Source organism: Pristiophorus japonicus, chromosome 4 (assembly GCF_044704955.1).
Source record: "Pristiophorus japonicus isolate sPriJap1 chromosome 4, sPriJap1.hap1, whole genome shotgun sequence".
NCBI classification, from domain to species: Eukaryota; Metazoa; Chordata; class Chondrichthyes; family Pristiophoridae; genus Pristiophorus; species Pristiophorus japonicus.
In genome coordinates, this window is record NC_091980.1 from 108,066,803 (window position 1) to 108,090,193 (window position 23,391).

The 23,391-nt window shown below is 43.9% G+C and overlaps 1 protein-coding gene across 1 annotated transcript in view; it reads left to right on the top strand.

Moving 5' to 3' along the window:
* unc5a (unc-5 netrin receptor A) overlaps positions 1 to 23,391 on the top strand; it is a 712,676-nt gene that overhangs the window by 259,056 nt on the left and 430,229 nt on the right. The gene's annotated exons all lie outside the window — the stretch shown is intronic.

Genomic DNA, 23,391 nt, shown 5'->3' on the forward strand with positions numbered 1-23,391 from the left:
TGTAATAGATTCATGGAGTAGACTTTCAAAAGTAGTTAATGCTATGTTCATTAACTTCTTTAAAAGGAGTTGGCGTTAAATGTGGTTTAGAAAGGTTGGCTAAAGGTTATCTGGATATGTTTGGACATGCATGATCAAACGCTATATGGAACACAATATATAATGCACTACTGGGAAATGTCATTTGTGGGATGCAGCTGGCCAAGCATGTTATTCAGGCAGCTATAGCAGCTCAGCACAAATACAGTCTCACACTTGGTTTAGTCATATCACCTCTCAATATTTATAGGCATTTCCTGTGCTGGAAATATATACAAACTAACACAACTGATAAAAGGGTCATATAATATTCTGTAATATGACTATTGAGCAAAGAACATATTTTCATTATTAAGCAAGTGCATGCCTCAGTTTTTGAGAGCATAGTATTTTCAGGAGATGCAGTTTAAAAAAAAACATTAGTCACTGGCTGTAATCAGCTCATGAACCAAAATCCCAGAGCACTCAATTATAATCTGAAGCAGAGATACTTTTTCAGATTCACGATCATTTTACATTGTTAATAAAGTCCACCTGGAATAGAAAGCAGGTGTGAATGATGACATTCCCCTGCAATACTTAATCTACTCGAAGACAAAAGTATTTCGCTGGCTTTGGGAGCCGACACCCATACCTTATAATGTGTTCAGTATTCAAATCTAAATCTTGATGCGTCTCAAGACAATATTTCATGACCATGAAAAGCTTTAGTTACTCATTTTTGACAAGATGGGTGGCTTATACATATTAAAGGGCTTCGTTAGAAACTCAGATATGAATCAAAGTAACAACATTCTTTATATTAAAGTATTTGCCTTGCAGGATAGGGCATATTTTCTTCCCCCTCAGCTTCAGTTATGCCATAAACTAATATATCGAAAAACAAGCATGCAAGAATAGAAGTGCAATTGTAAGCAAACAGCATTGTTGCAACTGTGAAAATAAAAACAAGCATAGTAAGGTTTCATTATATCATAAATATCATTAATTTTACATTTGAAGTGATCCAGTTTTGTATTACATTGCAGTACATTGTGATATACCTGTTCATTTCTCCCAGTACATTAACAGGTTGGTGTTAAATTTGTTTATTAGGAACCTCGATATGAATCAAATGTAACCAAATCTTACAAGGAAATATATATTTCATATATAAATGATGTTGTGCAAAGCAGGATTACCTGGTAACTTTCAAGTGCCACAACTGTGTTTTATCAAGTTTAACAAATTATAGACACCATATTCAAATACTCTGTCAAAATGTTTTTTTTTTAAATCTTAATTTGAACATTCTTTACTATGTCATGTTACTTAGTTTCACCCATTGAGCCTGTTGGTCGGTATTACATTCTATAGCAGACGTAGTGTGAGATGGTACAGCACAGAAACAGGCCATTTGGCCCAACAGGTCCATGTCAGTGTTTATACTTCACATGAAGCTCCTCCCACCTCTCTTCCTCTAACTTTATCTGTATAACCTTCTATTTCTTTCTCCCTCGTGTGTTGATCGAGCTTTCCCTTAAATGCATCTACGCTATTCGCTTTAACTATTCTTTGTGGTAGCGAGTTCCATATACTAACCACTCTCTGGGTAAAGAAGTTTCTCATGAATTCCTTGTTGGATTTTTAGTGACTATCTTATAATTTATGCCCCCTAGTTTTTGTCTCCAACACAAGTGGAAACATCTCTACGTCAACCCTATCAAACACTTTCATAATATTAAAGACCTCTATCAGGTCACTCCTCAACCTTCTATTTGCTGGAGAAAATAGCCCCAGTCTGTTCAGTCTACCCTGATGGGTATAACCTTTCAGTTCTGGTATCATCCTTGTAAATCTATTCTTGCACTTTTCTCCAGTGCCTCTAATTGCTTTTATAATGGCCCGGAATTTGTGGTTGGGATCACGTTGACCTGGCAGCCATCATTCCATCATTCAAACTGGCGGCAACTGAAATCCCGAAGTTGCGGACTATTAATGACTGGTCTGAAACTTGCTGCGCTGTACCACCCCACTCCCAACAGAGCCGGCAATCAGCAAAATCTTGTAAATCATTGAAACTGAAGAAAACTTTGGATCTTCCGCAGTAAGTATCTGTGGATCCAAGGGAAAGAGGCAAGTTGGATCCAAAATTGGCTCAGTGGCAGAAAGCAAAGGGTAATGGTCGCCGGGTGTTTTTGTGACTTGAAAGCTGTTTCCAGTGGGGTTCAGCAGGGCTCAGTACACGGTCCCTTGCTTTTTGTGGTATATATCAATGATTTAGACTTTAAGTTAGGGGACATGATTAAGAAGTTTCAAAATGATACAAAAATCGGCCATGTGGTTGATCGTGAGGAAGAAAGCTGTAGACTGCAAGAAGCTATCAAAGGACTGGTCAGGTGGACAGAACAATGGCAAATGGAATTCAATCCGGAGAAGTGTGAGGTAATTCATTCGGGGAGGACTAACAAGGCAAGGAATTACACAATAAATGGGAGGACACTGAGATGTGTAGAGGAACAGAAGGAGCTTGGAGTGCATGTCCACAGATCCCTTAAGGTACCAGGACAGATAGATTAGGTGATTGATAAGGTATACGGGATGATTTCCTTTATTAGCCGAAGCATAGAATATAAGAGTAGGAAGGTTATGTTTGAACTGTAAAAAAACATTAGTTAGGCCACAGCTAGAGTACTGTGTACAGTTCTGATCACCACATTACAGAAAATATGTGATTGCACTAGAGAGGGTACAGAGGAGATTTGTGAGGATGTTGCCAGGACTGGAGAATTTTAGCTATGAAGAAAGATTGGATAGGCTGGGGTTGTTTTCTTTGGAACAAAGAAGGCTGAAGGAAGAGTTGATTGAGGTGTATAAAGTTATGTGGGGCCTAGCTATGTGGGGATAGGATGGACCTATTGCTAGCAACTAGGTCAATAACCAGGGGGCATCGATTTAAAATAATTGGTAGAAGGATTAGAGGGGAGTTCTGGAACTCTCTGCCTGAAAGGATGGTAGAGGCAGACACTCTCGTCACATTTAAAAAGTACTTGGATAAGCACTTGAAGTGCTGTAACCTACAAGGCTACAGCCCAAGAGCTGGAAAGTGGGATTAAGCTGGGTAGCTCTTTTTCGGCTGATACAGACATGATGAGCCAAATGGCCTTATCTGCGCCGTAAATTTCTATGGGGCTGGAATTGGTGGACATACTGGCGCGTAATGCTCACGGACTACCGACATACCGCCCAAAATTGCGAAATTGATCAAAAAATACCTACATACCATCCGTCGGGAAATTCATCAGTGACATACCGTCAGACAGTATGCACAACCATCCGCTCACACGGAGCACCCTACAGACCACCCAAAAGTCCGACATTGGTAGCATACCGCCGACATACTACCGGAACTGCACACCGTCTGAAAAAAGGTGGTTTTATACCAATGGTGTGTCGGTGGTATGTAAACTACAATGTTCCTCCCCCCAAGCGACCTATTTCTCCCCCCCACAGAGAGATCTAATCCCGCCCCCACAGTTAACTAGTCCCACCCCCAGAGATCTAAGCCCCCCCAAGAGAGATCTAATCCCCCCCTGGAGATCTAATCACCCCAGCCATCTAGACCTTCCCCCCCCCCCGCCTCCCCAGTGATCTAGTCCTCCTCCCCCGGAGATCTAGTGCCCCGGAGATCTAGTGCCCCGGAGATCTAGTGTCCCAGAGATCTAGTGTCCCAGAGATCTAGTGTCCCAGAGATCTAGTACCCCAGAGATCTAGTGCCACCAGAGATCTAGTCCTCCCCCAGAGGTCTATACCTCCTCCCCAGAGCTCTATTCCTTCTCCCCAGAGATCTCGTTCTCCCCCCTCAGAGATCTATTCCCCCCCTCAGAAAAACATGAAAATAAATAAATAAATAAATACAATATTATAAATAAATCAAAAACACTGCACAAAACAATTAAAAAGCTACACTTACCTGCGATCCAATGTCGACAGTCTCTGGCCTCCGGACTGCTCTTCTCAGGGTGGGGGGGTGGAACAGAAGTCGATGGAAGAGCGTGTGCGCGCAGAACTCAGGATCCGAAGAGTCCCGAGTCCCAGACAACTTACCCTGCACCGCCGGAGCAGACCATCCATTGCACTCCACTGACACACCGCTTAGGACTGGCTGGACCAATGTTGCCAGCACTCTGCCCCAGCGGTACCAGGCGGTGAAGATTGACCGAGAATTAGGCGATCCACCAACTTCGGCCCCTATGATTCTAAGTACACTGTTAAATTCCCCACTAAAAGTTAGACCCAAAGGGATTAGGTGTAACTGGGGTTTTAACAGTGTATTGACTGCTAAACAAATGTTAAGAGCCTAGCAAACTAATTTTAATTTTGTGCAGTGTGAAATTTACCCATTTTAATAAAAATCTAAATTTTTAAGAAAGTTTAAAAAAAAAATTATTAATTATTTTAAGTTTGTCAATCTTTATTTCAAGTTTGCTTTTTCCCCATGTGAGAAATCCAATCTTTCTTTTGCTCGCTAACATTTTTTAAAAGTTAGAATTTTGAGGGCTTATTCACTTCCTTCTTCGTGGACTGAGCATTCTGCCGTTTGATTGGCTACTTAGACAGCCTGTTGATGCCACAACAGTTCGAACAAGGGGATCCCCACTACACTCCATTGAATTGAATTGAATGCCAGAAAACCAGAACTTCTCGACACCAGGATTGCGAGATCCTTCTGCAGAGCGTATTTCCAGGCCTGTAGCAAATGCCTTCATTTCACTGCTGATTGCAAATTTCTTGTTAATATGGAGACCAGAAATGTGCAAAGTACTTCCAAGTAGTCTAACATAACATCTCTGCTTTTCAATTCTGTCCCTCTAGAAATGATTTCCAGTGCTTTGTTATATATTTTTATTAACCTCGACTGTCGCTACTTTTAGCGATTTGTGGGTCTACCCCTAGCTCTCTTCGCTTCTCTACCCCATTTAGACTCTTTGAGCTCGAATTTGGTCAAACCTAAGTTACACCCATTTACCGTCGAAAAGACCGCTAAGATCCTGACGGTACTTTGGGCGGAGGTTTGGTGAAAAAAATGGAAAAGAAAACGCCCAGCGGAAAAAATGGGCATTACTTGCCGATTCTGGGCGGCAGCGGGCGGTAGGTCGGAATCTGGGTAGCAAATGCAATCCTCTGCAAAGTAACGCCAAGGCTAGAGTTGGGCCCAGGGAGGGGGAACGCAAAAAATAACCTTCAACAAATAAAAAACAAAACATGACAAAACCTTCAGAGGACCCTTTCAAATAAAATCGCTGTAAAAGAAATAAAGCGAAACATCTCACTGACCTTTTTTTACAGGTCTTCATACTTACCGCCCAGGTAAGATCTGCCTCCACACGGCAGTCTTTGCTCCTGCAGGAGTGGAAGACCGCCCGGATCAATCTCGGGCGGGAGGACTTTTTTCGGCGTTGCACACCAGCGGATGCTCCGCAGTGGTCTTTTCAAAAGGGCCTCCCAAAACTCGCACGTAGGGGAGAGCGCCGAGAAAACTCTGCGGCAACCAACGGTAGGTTCACCAAATTTGGGCCCTTTATTTTCCAAGGAGCACGTGGCCTCCTTATTCTTCCTACCAAAATGTACCACCTCACACTTATCTACATTGAAATTAATTTACCAATTGCACACCCATTCTGCCAGTTTATTAATGTCTTCTTGTATTTTGTCACAGTCCTCCTCACTATTAACTATACCCCACCCCCACTGATTTGGTGTCATCTGTAAATTTTGAAATTGTACTTCCAATTCCAGAGTCCAAATCGTTTATGTAAATAGTGAATGGCAGTGGAGCCAATACCAATCCTTGTGGAACACCACTTTGCACCTTTTGCCAGTCTGAGTAATGACCCTTAACCTCTTTTTTAACCAGCTTTCTCTCCATTCTGCTACTTGTACCCTGACTCCAGATGCTGTGACCTTAGACTTGAGCAATGTAAGCTGAGTGGCCGCACAGTAGTTTGGAGGTCCAGCGCAGGTTGCTCACCGGCTTTTAAATGGGAATAAAAACGCATATGCGCGAAGATTTGAATGGGCCGCGCAGCTACTTAAAGGGACCGTGCACCCCAAGAAATCAGAGGGAACATTGATCATAAGTCTAATGTATGGTATCTTATCGAAAGCATGTTACGTCAATTATTTTGTGTTAGAGATGCTATTTTTATCTCTAACGCTTACGCAGATTTAGATCTTTTTCCAGATACGTATCACAAAGTTCAGATATAAAGCTATATATTAGCCTGCCTGCTGGTCCTTCCATTAGTGACAGGCACAGTGTTTTACACTACTTCCCATTTGTGCACAGCCCACAGCTGAAACATGAATCACAGCTGAAACTGGAGGTATGGCCTTGGTTTCAATTCAGTTATTTATTTCACTGTGGATGAAATATTGTGCAGTTTCATTCACATTGCTAAATATTTATCTACATTTGATTGCCAAGTCAGCTGAGAAGCTATAGTTGCTAATGTTTTCAGGTTGGTTTTCAAAAGCATTTTTATACCAAAGGATGGTCCTGATCATAAAGTCACCGTGCCATTGATATGTTTTTCATGTAAAAAGTATAGATTTTTGGTGTGTCTTTGCTCACATCACTTTCTAAATCATATATGCAAGGATAGTGTAGTGTATATAGGCACCTTTAGTAATGACTCCACGAGGCAGGGTATGATACTTAAACTGTTTAGACCTGTAGTCCTTTATTTGCAGCTCCTGAGTGAGGACAACAAGCTGTGTGTTCCTTTTTATACTGGATTACCTGCAGTGTGCAGGTAACCCTTAGGTCTCCAGCAGCAGTACCCTCTGGTATACAGGCAAGGTGTGTACAGTATAAGGGTACATTCAATGTTGCATAACAGTGTTACAGACATCATACAGTAAACAGGCAAATATACACAATAACATTTTTCATATCCTTATTGTCATGCCCAGGGGAGGTGATCAGTGGTGTACTATGGGAGGTTGTGGTCAGGGTTGTGTGGTTGCCAGGTGTGACCCCTGTGCTTGAGGCTGGCCTCATACGTTTCCCCTCCCTCACACACAGACCATGTGGGTGTTACTGTTGTGGGATCCCTCGGGGATGGGGGGGAGGGTAGCCACGGCAGCAGTAGGTGGTGTGTATACACTATGATGTGGGTAGTTGTGGGCAGGGCCACAAGACTGGGTAGGCTCCTTGTCCAATGTTGTTGTGGGGTGGTGGGCAGGGTCACAAGACTGGGTGGGCTCCTTGTCCATCTAAGGATAAGGGGTAAGCCATTTAGGACCGAGATGAGGAGAAACTTCTTCACCCAGAGAGTGGTGAACCTGTGGAATTCTCTACCACAGAAAGTTGTTGAGGCCAATTCACTAAATATATTCAAAAATGAGTTAGATGTAGTCCTGACTACTAGGGGAATCAAGGGGTATGGCGAGAAAGCAGGAATGGGGTACTGAAGTTACATGTTCAGCCATGAACTCATTGAATGGCGGTGCAGGCTCGAAGGGCCGAATGGCCTACTCCTGCACCTATTTTCTATGTTTCTAATTGGGATGAGGGTCAGGTCATCCAAGGGTTTGCCAGGGAAGCTGGAGGGTATTGGCCTCATGCTCCTGGTATTGGCCCTGGTGGCCAGGGGTTGTAGGGCTGGTCTGGTGCAGGTTGCCATTGGCGGTGGTTGGGCTGCCCATTGACCACTGTCCCTGTAGTGGGTGTGCTCCCACTGGCTGTGTGTGTGGCCTGCAAGGGGCATCACATTCGTTCCAAAGGTCCAGGCTACATGATCAAGTAGCCTGCTGGACCTGGGTGTCTCCCACAGGGCGATTCCATTGGCATTAACATGGTCCCTGTAGGACCCAATGTCCTTTGGCAGTGTCCGACCGGTATACATGATACCTTGGCTCTGATCACAAATAGTCAAGCCTGCATTATACATTCTAGCATTTGCATCACTTTTAGGTGTCTTGGTTTCAACAGACATGTTTACTTTAGGCATTTCACATTCTTTATCATTATTGTTAAGCATAATAAACTTGTTCTTAACCTTACTGACACCTGCATTCATCTCATTAGTCACATTAGTTAAACCAGCATCACAATTCATGGTTACAACGCATACATTTCATACTTGCACCCTTTAACCGCATCTTTAGCTTTAAAGTCCGTGTACTCAAATAGTTGAAACTTCCCCTTTAAATTTCTTTGGTTACCAGTTTCCTTTAAGGGAGCCTTCAAATCCGATTGGCTGCTCGGTGTCATGTGATGCTCCCCCATGCTCACTGGTGGCATGGCGGTGGCCATTTTGATTATAAGTGTTTCTCCTTGTGCTGCTGATGCTGCAGCCATTTCCTGGCTTTCCTGCAGGAGGGCTGTGGTGGTCTTTTCTTTCACAGGGCCACTTCGCCTGATGTGGACCCGGTTTATCCAATTCCTGCCCAACAGCGTGCTACAATCCAAAGGGGGAATTTGTTCAACATGCCGCCCTGGGAGACCTGGACGTCTACACTGTCAACGATTTGGATTTTTCCTTTGGTGTAGGTGAGCAGCTTTGCCTGGACAGGAGACAGTTTTGGTCAAGTGGCAGGATTCATCCAAATTTTTTCAAAGGTCATTTGGCTCATCACAGACTGGCTCGCCCCTGTGTTGATCTCCATGGAGACTGGAACCCAATCGATGTCCACTTCCATCATCCACAAAGAACTTCCGGTGGAGCAGGTAAAGATTCCATACTCTTCTTCCAGGGTGTGAGCAGCTTCATCTTCATCTGTGTCGGAGCCCCGGTGATCAGCCAACTCATCAGAGACGCAGTGAATACAACCTTTTCTGCACATTCTCTGAAGGTGCTCTTTCTCTTTGCAGCCTTTGCATGCATAGTCTTTGTCGCGGCACTGGTGGGCCCTGTTTGCCCCATGTGGCGGACTCAGGGTTGCAGGACTCGGGGCAGCATTTCTGCCTTTAGAAGTATCCATGCGGTGCACTGCGCTCGCCGGTTTAGAGTCCCTTAGTGCTTCATTTAGGTGGTCGCCAAAGTGGCACGGTGCAGTCAGTCTCTTTAAGTGTTCCAATCTTTCTACAAAAGCGTCCCAATCTTCCCCATTGGTAAATTGCTGAAAGATGCTGAGATTCGACATGCTGAGCATGTGGATCGTAACCTCGTATTCCTGTCGCCAGTTGTAGTGTAGTTAGGCACCTTTAGTAATGACTCCACGAGGCAGGGTATGATACTTAAACAGTGTAGACCTGTAGTCCTTTATTTGCAGTTCCTGAGTGAGGACAACAAGCTGTGTGTTCCTTTTTATACTGGGTTACCTGCAGTGTGCAGGTAATCCTTAGGTCTCCAGCAGCAGCACCCTTTGGTGTACAAGTAAGGTGTGTACAGTGTAAGGGTACATTCAGTGTTGCATAACAGTGTTACAGACATCACACAGTAAACAGGCATGCATACACAACAGATAGCATGCTGACATGATCAACAGTGAGATTACAGTACTTGTGTTAGAGATCAAATTTGTGGTTATAGTTTGTTTTTCAAATCTCATTTTTATACATAAAAAAACCCAACATTCTGCAGCTTGAAGTTGCTTTGTGGCAGGAATTTTCCAAATAAACTGAGCCTGCCTGAGATGTCTCTAAAGGTACATTTATATGCCAGAATGTTGAATATTAATGTGGAATTGATGATATTACTTGGGAAGCAGGTTCTTTTCTGACAGTGAAGAGCCCTAAAGACCAGCAGTTTTGGACTCCCTCCAGGAACCGATCAGACACTGCTCTGAGTTCACACCATGTGTGATATAACTCTAGTGCAGCCCTACTCTGCATTTTAATATTTTCTAAGCAGTCCATCAGACATCCTGGGTAACTTCTAAATTTGCATCTGAATATTTTAATACTAGGAGAAAACGATGGCCGGAATGTTGTGGGATTTGTATGGGCGCAATCGGAGATGGGTCGGTGGGAAATTTGAATTAGGTTGCAGCGGGTCGGGAACCCACCATCACCCCACCCCCTCGCGTATTTCCCTCGAGCGCCTTTGCCGGTGCGGCAGTGACCTGACTGCCAGAACAGACGAACTAAATCGAATCATTAACAGGTAGTAGTCAAACCCTTAAGTGCCTTTTTCAGCTTTCCTTTCAAATTTCTCTGGCTGCCTACAGGATTCACGCAGCTCAGGAACCACGGCTGTCAGCCTGAGGCAGAAATTGAGTGGTCATTGCACCAGCTGATTTCATGACAGCATGAAATGTACTATAAAAGCTCCCACCTCACAGCTGATCACTTTCCTCAGGCAGAATCTGTTGCTGACTGCATTCCCAGCACACATTTAGCTTTCTACAGGCTCCAAGTGTTTCCAGCAAAGTCGCCAACCAGTCTCGTTTCATTGGTATAACCTATCACACAATTGACAGCTTGCTCCTCTGATCTCTACTTGACCTGCCATCTATTCCATCAACCTTCTCCTCAATCACCTGATGCTGCTCAGGACAGAGGGCAGCAGCGTAGGGCTGCACTGCAACGGATGCGATACCCCCAACACAGAGTATATAGGCAAAGGATGAGCTTCCTCAACACGATTGAGCAGCAGTGCCAAAGGAGGCTCAGGCTATTGCGCCAGGTCATCACAGACATTTGCACATTGCTCGAGCAAAACCTGCAGCCCAGGGGAGCGGGTGGACACTGTGATATCTTTAGACACAACTACACAAGCCCACACACTACAAGATGGCTCCTAACAGAACTGTGATCACATGACTTTGCCACATTAATTTTTTATTGTTATTACATCAGTAGTTGTTATTATATCAGTATTTCACTACACTTCTCCCTCCTTATTGAAGGAGTTAATCATAATAAAATAATCATTATACCTAACTTGCATGGTATACACAACAAAAGATATGAACGTATTTTTCCATATTTACAAATCAAACTTAAGCACTGTTTTTCTTTTTCGAAGAGAACAGAACTTTCCAATCTTGTTGTAGGACTTAGACTCATTCTAGGCTGAGCCTGAGGAGAGTTTTTCTCCAAGGGATGCCCTAGAATTACATTTGGATTCTCTGCACCTTCAGACTGTCTGCCTGCCTGACTCGGACTCGGATGTAAATTCTGACTTTCTCTTGGACTTGTTTCTAGAACATCTGATGCAGGATTTGCTACTGGTACTCTACTTGTAACAAAACTATCTGACTCATCAGAAATAATCGAAACATCCTAACTTTTAATTTCTTCCACATCTGTTGGTAAAATATGATGAATGTGAACAAACCTAACATTTCCATGATCAAACATCTTGACCAAATATGTGTGAGGACCACATATCTTCACTATTCTTCCTGGTAACCACTTTAACCATTTATGGTGATGGTTCTTCATTCTAACCTTCTGATTCAATTTCACACTTCTCTCTCTCACTCTACTTCTATCATGACTCTCTTTCTTCCTTGATTGTTTATCCTTTACTGACTGTGCTAAGTTTGGCTTTAACAATGAGAACCTGGTTCATGTGGCTGTCGTTTGAGAAACAACTCTGCTAGTGTTCTACCAGTAGTGTTATGAGGAGTATTCCAATAAGTAATCAGAAAATGTGCCAGTTTGTGGTCGAATGACAACTGCTGTTTCCTTGGATTTGCATCCAACATTTGCTTGATGAGGGCATGTTTTACAATTTGTACTGAGCGCTTTGTTGCACCATTTGAAGCATGATGGTATGGTCGAACTTTGGTATGTTTCCATCAACATGTATCCTTTGCTACACCCTGGGAGGCCATTTCCATGGCTGTAATGGTACTGATGGTGGTATCTTTCTTACCGATTGACATGTTGTACATTGACTGATGATGTACTCTATCTCTTTATCTACACATGGCCACCATGAATAACTGCATGAATAATTCTTGGTCAAGCATATTCCCAGGCGCTGGTCATGAAGATCTCTTGACAATTTGGACCTGAACTTATTTGGGATAACCACTCTTGCTCCCCACATGATACAATGTTTATCCACTCACAATTCATTGCTACGAATGAAGTATGGATGAAAATCTTCCTCTGATATCTGGTTTGGCCATCCATTTGCAATGTAATCATACACCTTTGACATAACTGGGTCATGTTTAGGTGCCCTACTAATCTCTTCATCTGCGACTGGCAGCTCATCAATGTATGAAAAATAGATCACTTCTTCCCTATTGGGTGTAACTTGTGATAGGGACGGCAATTTGGACTAGCCACCAGCATTACTGTGATCAGCTGATCATCTGTACTCAATGCAAAATGTATATGCTGACAAAATCAAAGCCCATCGGGCTGCATTCAGGCTGCATCTAAGGTTGGAACTGGATACGTTGAATGGAGAAATGCTGTCAGGGCTCATGGTCAGTAAGTATAGTAAACCTAGGACCAAAGAAGTATTTGTAAAATGTTTTAACCCCAAAAATCAATGCCAATGCTTCCCTTTCGATCTGCGCATAATTACGCTCACTGGCACTGAGAGTGCGTGAAGCAAAAGCAATTAGTGTATCCTCCCCACTATCTAGTCGATGAGAGATCACTGCTCCAACTCCATAGGGAGTGGCGTCACATGCTAGCTTGATTTCCTCCGATAAGTCATCGTGAACTACCATGATACTTTCTACTAACTGGCTTTTACATTCTTTGAATGCTGTGCCGCATTCTTCTGACCACTTCCAAGCAACCTGTTTTTTCAATAGCTGATTCAGTGGATGTAAAACTGCAGCCACATTTGGGAGGAACTTCCCGTAATAATTCAAAAGACCCAAAAATGATCGAAGTTCGGAGACTTTCTTGGGAGTGGATGCATTTCTGATTGCAGCCAGCTTTCCCTTGTTTGGATGTAAACCATCTTTGTCTACTCTGTGCCCTAAGTACTCCACTGAGTTTTGAAATATCTCACACTTGTGAGCAGTCACTCGTACTCTGTGCTTCTCTCACCGTTTGAGCACTTCATTCAACACGTTATTATGTATTTGCCTGTTTAATGCTGAAATGAGTATGTCATCTAATTAACATACTACCCCTTCAATCCCTTGCAAAATTTGGTTCATCACCCCTTGGAATATGGCGGGTGCAGAAGATGCTCCAAATGGTAGCCTATTAAACTGATATAGGCCTAGTTGAGTATTTATAGTCAAGCATGACTTGGACTCCTCATCTAACTTAAGTTGCAGGTAGGCCTTTGTTAGATCTAACTTTGAAAAGATCTGGCCATCTGTCAGCATTGTGAACAAATCTACATTTGGCAACATATTGGTTAGATCGCTGTTAGATACCTTCATGCTCCTGATGATGTGTGTCTCCAGAACCTCCTCGTCCTGTTGCTTCTCTTCAATGCTATGTAGTGCCTGCCAATTTCTAGTTCTAGCATTGAAATTAGGTTTACTCTTTACACCTTTGGTACGCCTTTGGAAGATGCCAGTTTTCTTGCAGCAGAAATAATCTGCCTTCACATATGGACAGCTTTCAGCAATGTGTTGTCCCAGGCACTGATAACACAACTTCAATGCAGTGTTACATTGGTCAGTTGCTGAGGCCTTGGGGCCCAACTGGCTTTTACTTTTAGCCTGCAGGCGGTTCATCTCGGTTGTCTGATGACTGGAAATGGTGCAAAATTCTCGGGAGTATTGGTCGACCATATCCATCGACATAGCTGTCTGACAAGCTAAATCAAAAGTCAAGTTGTCAACAATTTCCTCCTGATTTCTTCATTTTTCAACCACAAACAAAGTGGTCATGCAATGCTTGGTCCTGACAGTGAATGGATGGTGTTTTTAAAGCTACAATGTACTCAGATACCCTCATCATTTAATTGATTTTGTGTTCCAGAAATGAAAACTTTCAGCAATTTCCAGGGGCTCAGGACTGTAGTACTGTTCTAACTTTGTTATAATCTCTGTCTGTGGCTTGTCCTTTGGCTTGATGGGAACAAGCACATTTTTCAGGGTTTCATACATGTCGGGGTCTGCTTCAGTCAAGAAAATAGCCTGTTTCCTTTCTAAAACCATCTGGTTATGGTTTACATCAGCGACTTCGATGATACTAGTTGCAGTGAAAAACATTTCTAGCCACTCCACATACGATCCAAAAGTCTCTCAGTCATGATGGAACCCAGCCATACACCCTATTATTCCCATAGTTGCAGCCATCTGGACTCTGGCAATGTCGACAGTTCAGCCAAGTGTACTTGAAATTTACCTTGGAATTTTAGCTGTTCTGCAAAACAAAGAACCTCTCAAAGTCTCTCTGTTGGTAGGCTGGATCACTCACCAACTAAAATTTCAGTTAGGGAATCCAATAATCCTATCCTCGTCACCAGTCTGTGAAATCTTTAAACACAGTTCCACAAGCACACACACTACACGATGGTTCCGGACAGAACTGTGATCACGTGACCGTTTATTGTTATTACATCAGTAGTTGTTATTACATCAGTAGTCCACTAGGTGGGGCTCTATTACAGACACACCTTACCCATGGCTGTCAAAGTCACCAATGCCCTCAACTTATTTCTCTTAGACACCTTCAAGGGATTTACAGCAGACAGTTGTAGCATCTCGCAGTTGGCCACCCACAGATGCATCACACCGGTCATCAACGGCCTCTTTGGCAAGTCAGTCAATTAATCAACTATGCCACTGATGAAACCAGTGTTACTGAGCGGGCGGTCAGCTTTGCCACTCAGGCTGGCTTCCCACAAGTGCTGGGCGTCATCAACTGCACACATGTGGCCATCAGGGCACCCCATCATCACCCAGGAATGTTTGTCTTGCAAGGGCTTCCACACTCTCAATGTCCAGCTCGTCTGCAACCATAGCATGATCATCATAAGAATATAAGAACATAAGAAATAAGAGCAGGAGTTGGCCATTTGGCCCCTCGAGCCTGCTCCACCAATCAATAATATCATGGCTGATCTGATCATGGGCTCGGCTCCACTTCCCTGCCCGTTCCCCATAATCCTTTACTCCCTTATCGCTCAAAAATCTGTCTATCTCTGCCTTAAATATATTCAATGACCCAGCCTCCACAGCTCTCTGGGGCAGAGAATTCCATAGATTTACAACTCTCTGAGAGAAGGAATTTCTCCTCATTTCACCTTTAATGGCCTTATTCTAAGACTATGTCCCCTAGTTTTAGTTTCCCCTATGAGTGGAAATATCCTCCCTGCATCTATCTTATCAAGCCCCCTCATTATCTTATGTTTCAATCAGATCACCTCTCATTCTTCTGAACTCCAATATGTATAGGCCCAATCTACTCATAAGTCAACTCCCTCAGCTCCGGAATCAACCTGGTGAACCTCCAAAGCAAGTATATCCTTCCTTAAAAACGGAGACCAAAACTGTATGCAGTACTCCAGGTGTGGCCTCACCAATACCCTGTACAGTTGTAGCAGGATTTCTCTGCTTTTATACTCTATCCGCCTTGCAATAAAGGCCAACATTCCATTTGCCTTTCTGGTTACTTGCTATACTTGCATACTAACTTTTGTGTTTCATGTACAAGGACCCCCAGGTCGCTCTATACTGCAGCACTTTGCAATTTTTCTCCTTTTAATTTATAATTTGCTTTTCTATTATTTCTGTCTAAGTGGATAACCTCACATTTTCCCACATTATACTCCATCTGCCAAATTTTTGCTCACTCACTTAGCCTGTCTATATCCCTTTGCAGATTTTTTTGTGTCCTCCTCACAATTTGCTTTCCCACCCATCTTTGGATCATCAGCAAACTTGGCTACATTACACTCGGTCCTTTCATCGAAATCATTAATATCAATTGTAAATAGTTGAGGACCCAGCACCGATCCCTGCACACCCTACTAGTCACTGTTTGCCAACCGGAAAATGACCCATTTATCCCAACTCTTTGTTTTCTGTTAGTTAACCAATCCTCTATCCATGCTAATATATTACCCCCAACCCCGTGAGCTTTTATCTTGTGCAGTAATCTCTTATGTGGCACCTTATGGAATGCCTTCTGGAAATCCAAATTCACCATATCCACTGGTTTCTCCTTATCCACCCGACTCATTACATCCTCAAAGAAGTCCAGCAAATTTGTCAAGCATGATTTCCCTTCCATAAAACCATTCTGACTCTGCTTGATTGAATCATGCTTTTCCAAATGTCCCGCTCCTTCTTCCTTAATAATGAACTCCAGCATCTTCCAAACGACAGATGTTAGGCTAACTGGTCTACAGTTTCCTGCTTTTTATCTGCCTCCTTTTTTAAATAGGGGTGTTACATTTGCGGTTTTCCAATCAGCTGGGACCGCCCTAGAATCCAGGGAATTTTGGTAGATTACAACCAATGCATCCACTATCTCTGCAGCCACTTCTCTTAAGACCTTAGGATGTAAACCATCAGGTCCAGGGGACTTGTCGGCCTTTAGTCCCATTATTTTACCTAATACTACTTCATTATTGATAGTGATTGTATTAAGTTCCTCTGTACCTTAATGATTTGGATGAAGAAATAGGCTGTAATATCTCCAAATTTGCAGATGACACTAAACTGGGTGGCAGAGTGAGCTGTGAGGAGGATGCTAAGAGGCTGCAGGGTGACTTGGACAGGTTAGGTGAGCGGGCAAATGCATGGCAGATGCAGTATAATGTGGATAAATGTGAGGTTATCCATTTTGGGGGCAAAAACACGAAGGCAGAATATTATCTGAATGGCGGCAGACTAGGAAAAGGGGAGGTGCAATGAGACCTGGGTATCATGGTTCATCAGTCACTGAAAGTGGGCACACAGGTACAGCAGGCGGTAAAAAAGGCAAATGGTACTTTGGTCTTCATAGCTAGGGGATTTAAATATAGAAGCAGGGAGGTCTTACTGCAGTTGTACAGGGCCTTAGTGAGGCCTCACCTGGAATATTGTGTTCAGTTTTGGTCTCCTCGTCTGAGGAAGGATGTTCTTGCTATTGAGGGAGTGCAGCAAAGGTTCACCAGACTGATTCCAGGGATGGCTGGACTGTCATATGAGGAGAGACTGGATCAACTGGGCCTTTATTCACTGGAGTTTAGAAGGATGAGAGGGGCTCTCACAGAAACAATTAAGATTCTGACGGGACTGGACAGGTTAGATGCGGGAAGAATGTTCCCGATGTTGGGGAAGCCCAGAACCAGGGGACAAATTCTTAGGATAAGGGGTAGGCCATTTAGGACTGAGATGAGGAGAAACTTCTTCACTCAGAGAGTTGTTAACCTGTGGAATTCCCTGCCGCAGAGAGTTGTTGATGCCAGTTCACTGGATATATTCAAGAGGGAGTTAGATATGGCTCTTACGGTTAAGGGGATCAAGGGGTATGGAGAGAAAGCAGGAAAGGGGTACTGAAGGAATGATCAGCCATGATCTTATTGACTGGCGGTGCAGGCTCGAAGGGCCGAATGGCCTACTCCTGCACCTATTTTTCTATGTTTCAATGTTTCTACCCATAGCCCCTTGATTATGCACTATTGGGATATTCTTAGTGTCTTCTACTGTGAAGACCGATACAAAATATTTGTTCACTGTCTCTGCCATTTCCCTGTTCTCAACTATTAATTCTCCAGTTTCATCCTCCAGGGGACCAACTTTAGCCAGTCTTTTCCTTTTTATGTACCTGTAGAAACTCTTATTATCTGTTTTTATATTTCATGCTAGTTTACTTTTATAATCTATCTTCCCTCTCTTTATCATTTTTTTAGTCATTCTCTGCTGACTTTTAAACATTTCCCAATCCTCTGGCCTCCCACTAGTCTTGGCCACATTGTATGTCTTTGTTTTCAATTTGATACCCTCCCTTATTTCCTTAGTTAGCAGTGGATAGCTATCCTTTCTCTTACAGTCTTTCCTTTTCATTGGGATATAGATTTGTTGCGAGGTATGAAATATCTCCTTAAATGTCTGCCACTGCTCATCAACTGTCCCATCCTTTTGTCTATTTTCCCAGTCCACTTTAGCCAACTCTGCCCTCATACCTTTGTAGTCGCCTTTATTTAAGCTTAGGACCCTGGTTTGAGAACCAAATTTCTCACCCTCAAACTGAATTTGAAATTCAATCATGTTATGGTAACTCATTCCTGGAGGATCTTTTACTACGTGATCATTTATTAATCCTGCCTCATCACACAGTACTAGATTTAAGATACCCTGCTCCCTGGTTGGTTCCGCAACATCCTGTTCAAGGAAACTATCCCGGATACACTCTATGAATTACTCCTCAAGGCTACCCTGGCCAATTTGCTTTGTCCAATCAATATGAAGGTTAAAATCACCCATGATTATTGCCGTTCCTTTATTACAAGCCTCCTTTATTTCTTGATGTATCCTCCATGCAATCATGCATTTGTGTACCAAATTCCCCGGCTGCTGTCATGACTCTTTCATTCTTCGCCAGTCCATCGTCCCTCAGCACTTCTCACCTCCAAACAGACCTTCTGGCTGGCATCTTGGAGACGTGGGCTTCCCACTGAAGATGTGGCTCATGACAACATTTAGGAGACCAAGTACTGAGGCCCAGGAGAAATACAATGAAAGCTACATTTGCACTAGATGTGTTTTAGAGCAGACAATAGTCATGCTCAAAATGCACTTCAGATGCCTTGACAGATCTGGAGGAGTCCTTCATTATGCACCAACTAGTGTCTCCAGAATTATTATTGTCTGCTGCGCCCTGCACAACATTGTGCAGCAGCCAGGATTAGTGCTGCATGAGGAGCAAGGCACTGAGTGCACAGCCTCTTCAGAGGAGGAGGAGGAGGAGGAGGAACAGGAGCTGGAGGAAGCTGTGCACCAGATCCCACCAGCCCTCGAGCACATTGCTGCCCGGGAGGCCAGGAATGCCTCATCATATCCAGATTGAAGCAGTACACCCTGGCTGCCACATGCTGTGCCAGGTTGGCACCACCCCACAGTAACACCAGGAAGGATCTCTACAATAACCAAGCCAGTCCTTCCACACTGACCACCATTGCTGGAGGTAATGTTATGTCTCACCATTCACTCCAACTCACTAAGCCACTTCCAAAGCTGCACACTAATTTGTCCAAGACTGGAAAGTGGTGAAAATAACAATTTTTATGGTTGACAATACATTAATGGAAACTTGACATGAACATTGACTAAAACACCCAAGTGTCTACCGTTGTGAATCTACTTGTGTGTCATCTTTCTTTTATGCATGCTTCTACGAGGTGCTACCCCTGTAGCTTCAGCAGAGGCAGAGGAAGCCTGTTCACTTCCCTGCTGTGACTGATTAGACACTCTTGGCAATGTTCTCTGGGTTTTGGGGCCTGTGATGGCCCCACCAAAGTCTGCTCCTCCTGTCACTGTGCAGGGGCAGACTTGGCCATCCCGATCTGAGGAATCATTTGGGTGGGTGACAATGGGGGAGAAGTGTGAGCGTTTGGAGAGGAGCCCACACTTCTATGTCCCCTTTCACCATCATACTTCTCATGGGCCACCTGCGCTTCTCTGCTAACAAGAAGCTGGAGAGCAATTTGCTGCACATCAGTGGGGCCATGAGGACCCACTCTACACTGACATCCCTCCTACAGAGGAGGTCTATGAGCCGCTACCATCCATGCTCCATAGATAGAGATCTATTCTCTATCGAGACCATGTGTTCCTGTGAGTAGTGCATTAGCTGCTCCATGTAGGTGGCCATCCTGTCCATGGAAAAGCCTGCAGTCGCCATCGCCAATGATACGCTGGTGTTCATGTTGGAGATGGACTCCTCCATTCTCTGAACATTTGTAAATATCACAATTGCAAAACCTGTCAGAGCCCCCTGTACTTCTTGCTGCACATGCAGGATCGCCCTCTTTCTGGATGTCCCCTGAGGCTCAGCATCTGCATGCAGCTGAGCAGGTCTGTGAGGGTACTGAGCCCTCCGACGGAGTCTCCACTGCTGTGCTTGTCTCCAACATCTACTTGTACTAACTTGTGACTTGTGACAGACCTGGTGGCAACGCCACTCTATCTCACATGGACATTTGCTTCTCTGCGCTGGTGCTGGGTACGCTTGTGTCTGGTGACGCTGCGCCCTCCTGAGCTGGAGGCTCCTCTGATGAGTCATCTTCCTCTTCCACCTGGACAGTTGAAGGGGGGGCGGGGGCTTCTTGATGGACCTGTTGGAGAGTAAAGAGATGTATTAGATATGCCATATGAAAAATGGGTACAGATACCATTATGCACATGATGACCATTCAGTGATTGATGACATCTGTCCCCATATGAGTGTCTGATATATGATATGTAATTCTGTCACCAGGTTGCTGAATGTCCCCCTCTCTCACCGTCTCCCACCTCCAGCTGCTCGGCCACTCCTGATACAGCCTCCTCTGCTGTTGTGAGGGTGGCAAATGATAGAGGCCCACCTCCAGTTAACATAGAAACATAGAAACATAGAAATTAGGTGCATGAGTAGACCATTTTGCCCTTCGAGCCTGCACTGCCATTCAATAAGATCGTGGCTGATCATTCCTTCAGTACCCCTTTACTGCTTTTTCTCTATTACCCTTGATCCCCTTAGCTGTAAGGGCCATATCTAACTCCCACTTAAATATATCCAATGAACTAGCATCAACTACTCTCTGCGGCAGGAATTCCACAGGTTAACAACTCTCTGAGTGAAGAAGTTTCTCTTCATCTCAGTCCTAAATGGCCTATCCCTTATCCTAAGGCTATGTCCCCTGGTTCTGGACTTCCCCAACATCGGGAACATTCTTCCCGCATCTAACCTGTCCAGTCCCGTCAGAATCTCCTGCATTTCTATGAGATCCCCTCTCATTCTTCTAAACGCCAGTGAATAAAGGCCTAGTTGATCCAGTCTCTCCTCATATGACAGTCCAGCCATCCCTGGAATCAGTCTGGTGAACCTTCGCTGCACTCCCTCAATAGCAAGAACTTCCTTCCTCAGATTAGGAGACCAAAACTGAACACAATAATCCAGGTGAGGCCTCACTAAGGGCCTGTACAACTGCAGTAAGACCTCCCTGCTCCTATACTCAAATCCCCTAGATATGAACGCCAACATACCATTTGTCTTCCTTACCGCCTGCTGTACCTGCATGCCCACATTCAGTGACTGATGAACCATGACACCCAGGTCTCGTTGCATCTTCTCTCCCTCTCCCTATTATTGCGCGCTCTCTTCTACAAGGAGGGAATGAAGAGAAGGTTGAGTGAGAGTGATGGAATAAATATAAAAAATGGATGGGTTACATTTTTAGAGGGAGACTATGCTGGATTGGGGTGGCTATGCCAAGTGGCCTCCTTGCGTGTTGTTAATTCGTGTGATTGCATTAGGATGAGGGTGAGTGTGAGAGGTGGCTAGTAAGATGGGGATGTGATAATGTAGCTAGAGATGGGTGGTGGTGCAAGGTATGTTGGTGTGAGTAAGGATGTGCAGGAGTAGGGTTGGGAAGGCAGAGAGATGGGGATGTGATTAGAGGCACAGCAGGATGAAGTTGAGTGTGCCTTTGTACTCACCTTTCCTGATCGAATTAGATTATTGAAATGTTCCTGAACACATTCCTGCTGTTGACTTCTTCTGCAATTTGGAGCCAGGCTCTTTTAGTATCCTGGGGAGGTCTCTTCCACCCATTTGAAGGAAATAGAACGTTCCTGCTTGCTCTGACTCCCTACACAAGCATATAGAGGGAGTCATCAGAGAACCTGGGTGCAGCCCTCTGTCTCTGTGCAATCATGTCTCCAAATATTTGGACCAATCAACGCCTCCAGTGCAGTAACTGCACACTCCTAGATGAGCCTTCAAATGCAATGTGACCATGGCATCTTTAAATATCCCGGCTGAAAAAGCATCATGGATGACGTCATCAGACCCGCACCATTTAATAGGGCCAGGTAATGCGCAGGGTAGGCCCCATTAGCACACAGTCAATTTCTGCAGCGGGATGGAAGCAATAACAGGGTCATGATCTATCACGCCAACCGCGCGCAACTGACCCGCCCAGGTTAAGAAAATTCCGGCCACTGTTCCCACCTCTCAGAGCAGTGAAAATGAACAGCTGACTAGGTGACCTCTATGCAAGAATCCAAACTTCTTTATCACTGACCTGAGTGTAACCTGCAACTTGCAAAGTTGGCAGTATAACTATGGTGTGCCAACTTTACATCCCACTTCATTCGTTGTAGCACGGGAAAGGCACTATAATGCTTAAACACTGAATAAAAGTGCCATCTGTAATGTTGTGAATAAGTGTTTGATTCGAGTACATTGTAGTAAACACATTTTTGTTATGATCCATTCTCACATCCTTTTATTACTGCCTCTTGTATAAAATATTTTAAACTCTGCCCATTGCTGAAAGATAGTGATTGCTGTACTAGAAATTAAGATGATTGATCATGCTCGCTCAAGGCTATATTTAAATGTGTTTGTACAATAGAATTTGAATATAATGATCGATTTGGTAGCGCGCTGTTTGTTACATCAGTTGATCGCTACATGCAAATCCATGTGGCACTATGCAGTAGTGCACTTTACTGATCACTCAAGCAGAATTGTATTATTGACTCTAATGATAAACAGCTGTTCAGCACTACATACACTATGAAAAACACATTAGAATGATATAAAAACATTCGTTTAAATTGGGATGCTGTGTCCATATGTGTTCTCTGCATTTGAAGTCTCTGTTATTATTGAGTAGTCAGTTCTGATTTATCCTTGTTCCTCATCAGGTTAGACAGTGTGGAATGTTAGATTTTAAAGTGCTTTAGAACATAAGAACATAAGAACATAAGAATTAGGAACATGAGTAGGTCATCTAGCCCCTCGAGCCCCTTGAGCCTCTCCACCATTCAACAAGATCATGGCTGATCTGGCCGTGGACTCAGCTCCACTTACCCGCCCGCTCCCCATAACCCTTAATTCCCTTATTGGCTAAAAATCTATCTATATGTGATTTGAATACATTCAATGAGCTAGCCTCAACTGCTTCCCTGGGCAGAGAATTCCACAGATTCACAACCCTCTGGGAGAAGAAATTCCTTCTCAACTCGGTTTTAAATTGGCTCCCCTGTATTTTGAGGCTGTGCCCCCTAGTTCTAGTCTCCCTGACCAGTGGAAACAACCTCTCTGCCTCGATCTTGTCTATCCCTTTATTATTTTAAATGTTTCTATAAGATCACCCCTCATCCTTCTGAACTCCAACGAGTAAAGACCCAGTCTACTCAATCTATCATCATAAGGTAACACCCTTATCTCCGGAATCAGCCTAGTGAATCGTCTCTGTACCCCCTCCAAAGCGAGTATATCCTTCCTTAAGTAAGGTGACCAAAATTGCATGTAGTACTCCAGGTGCGGCCTCACCAATACCCTGT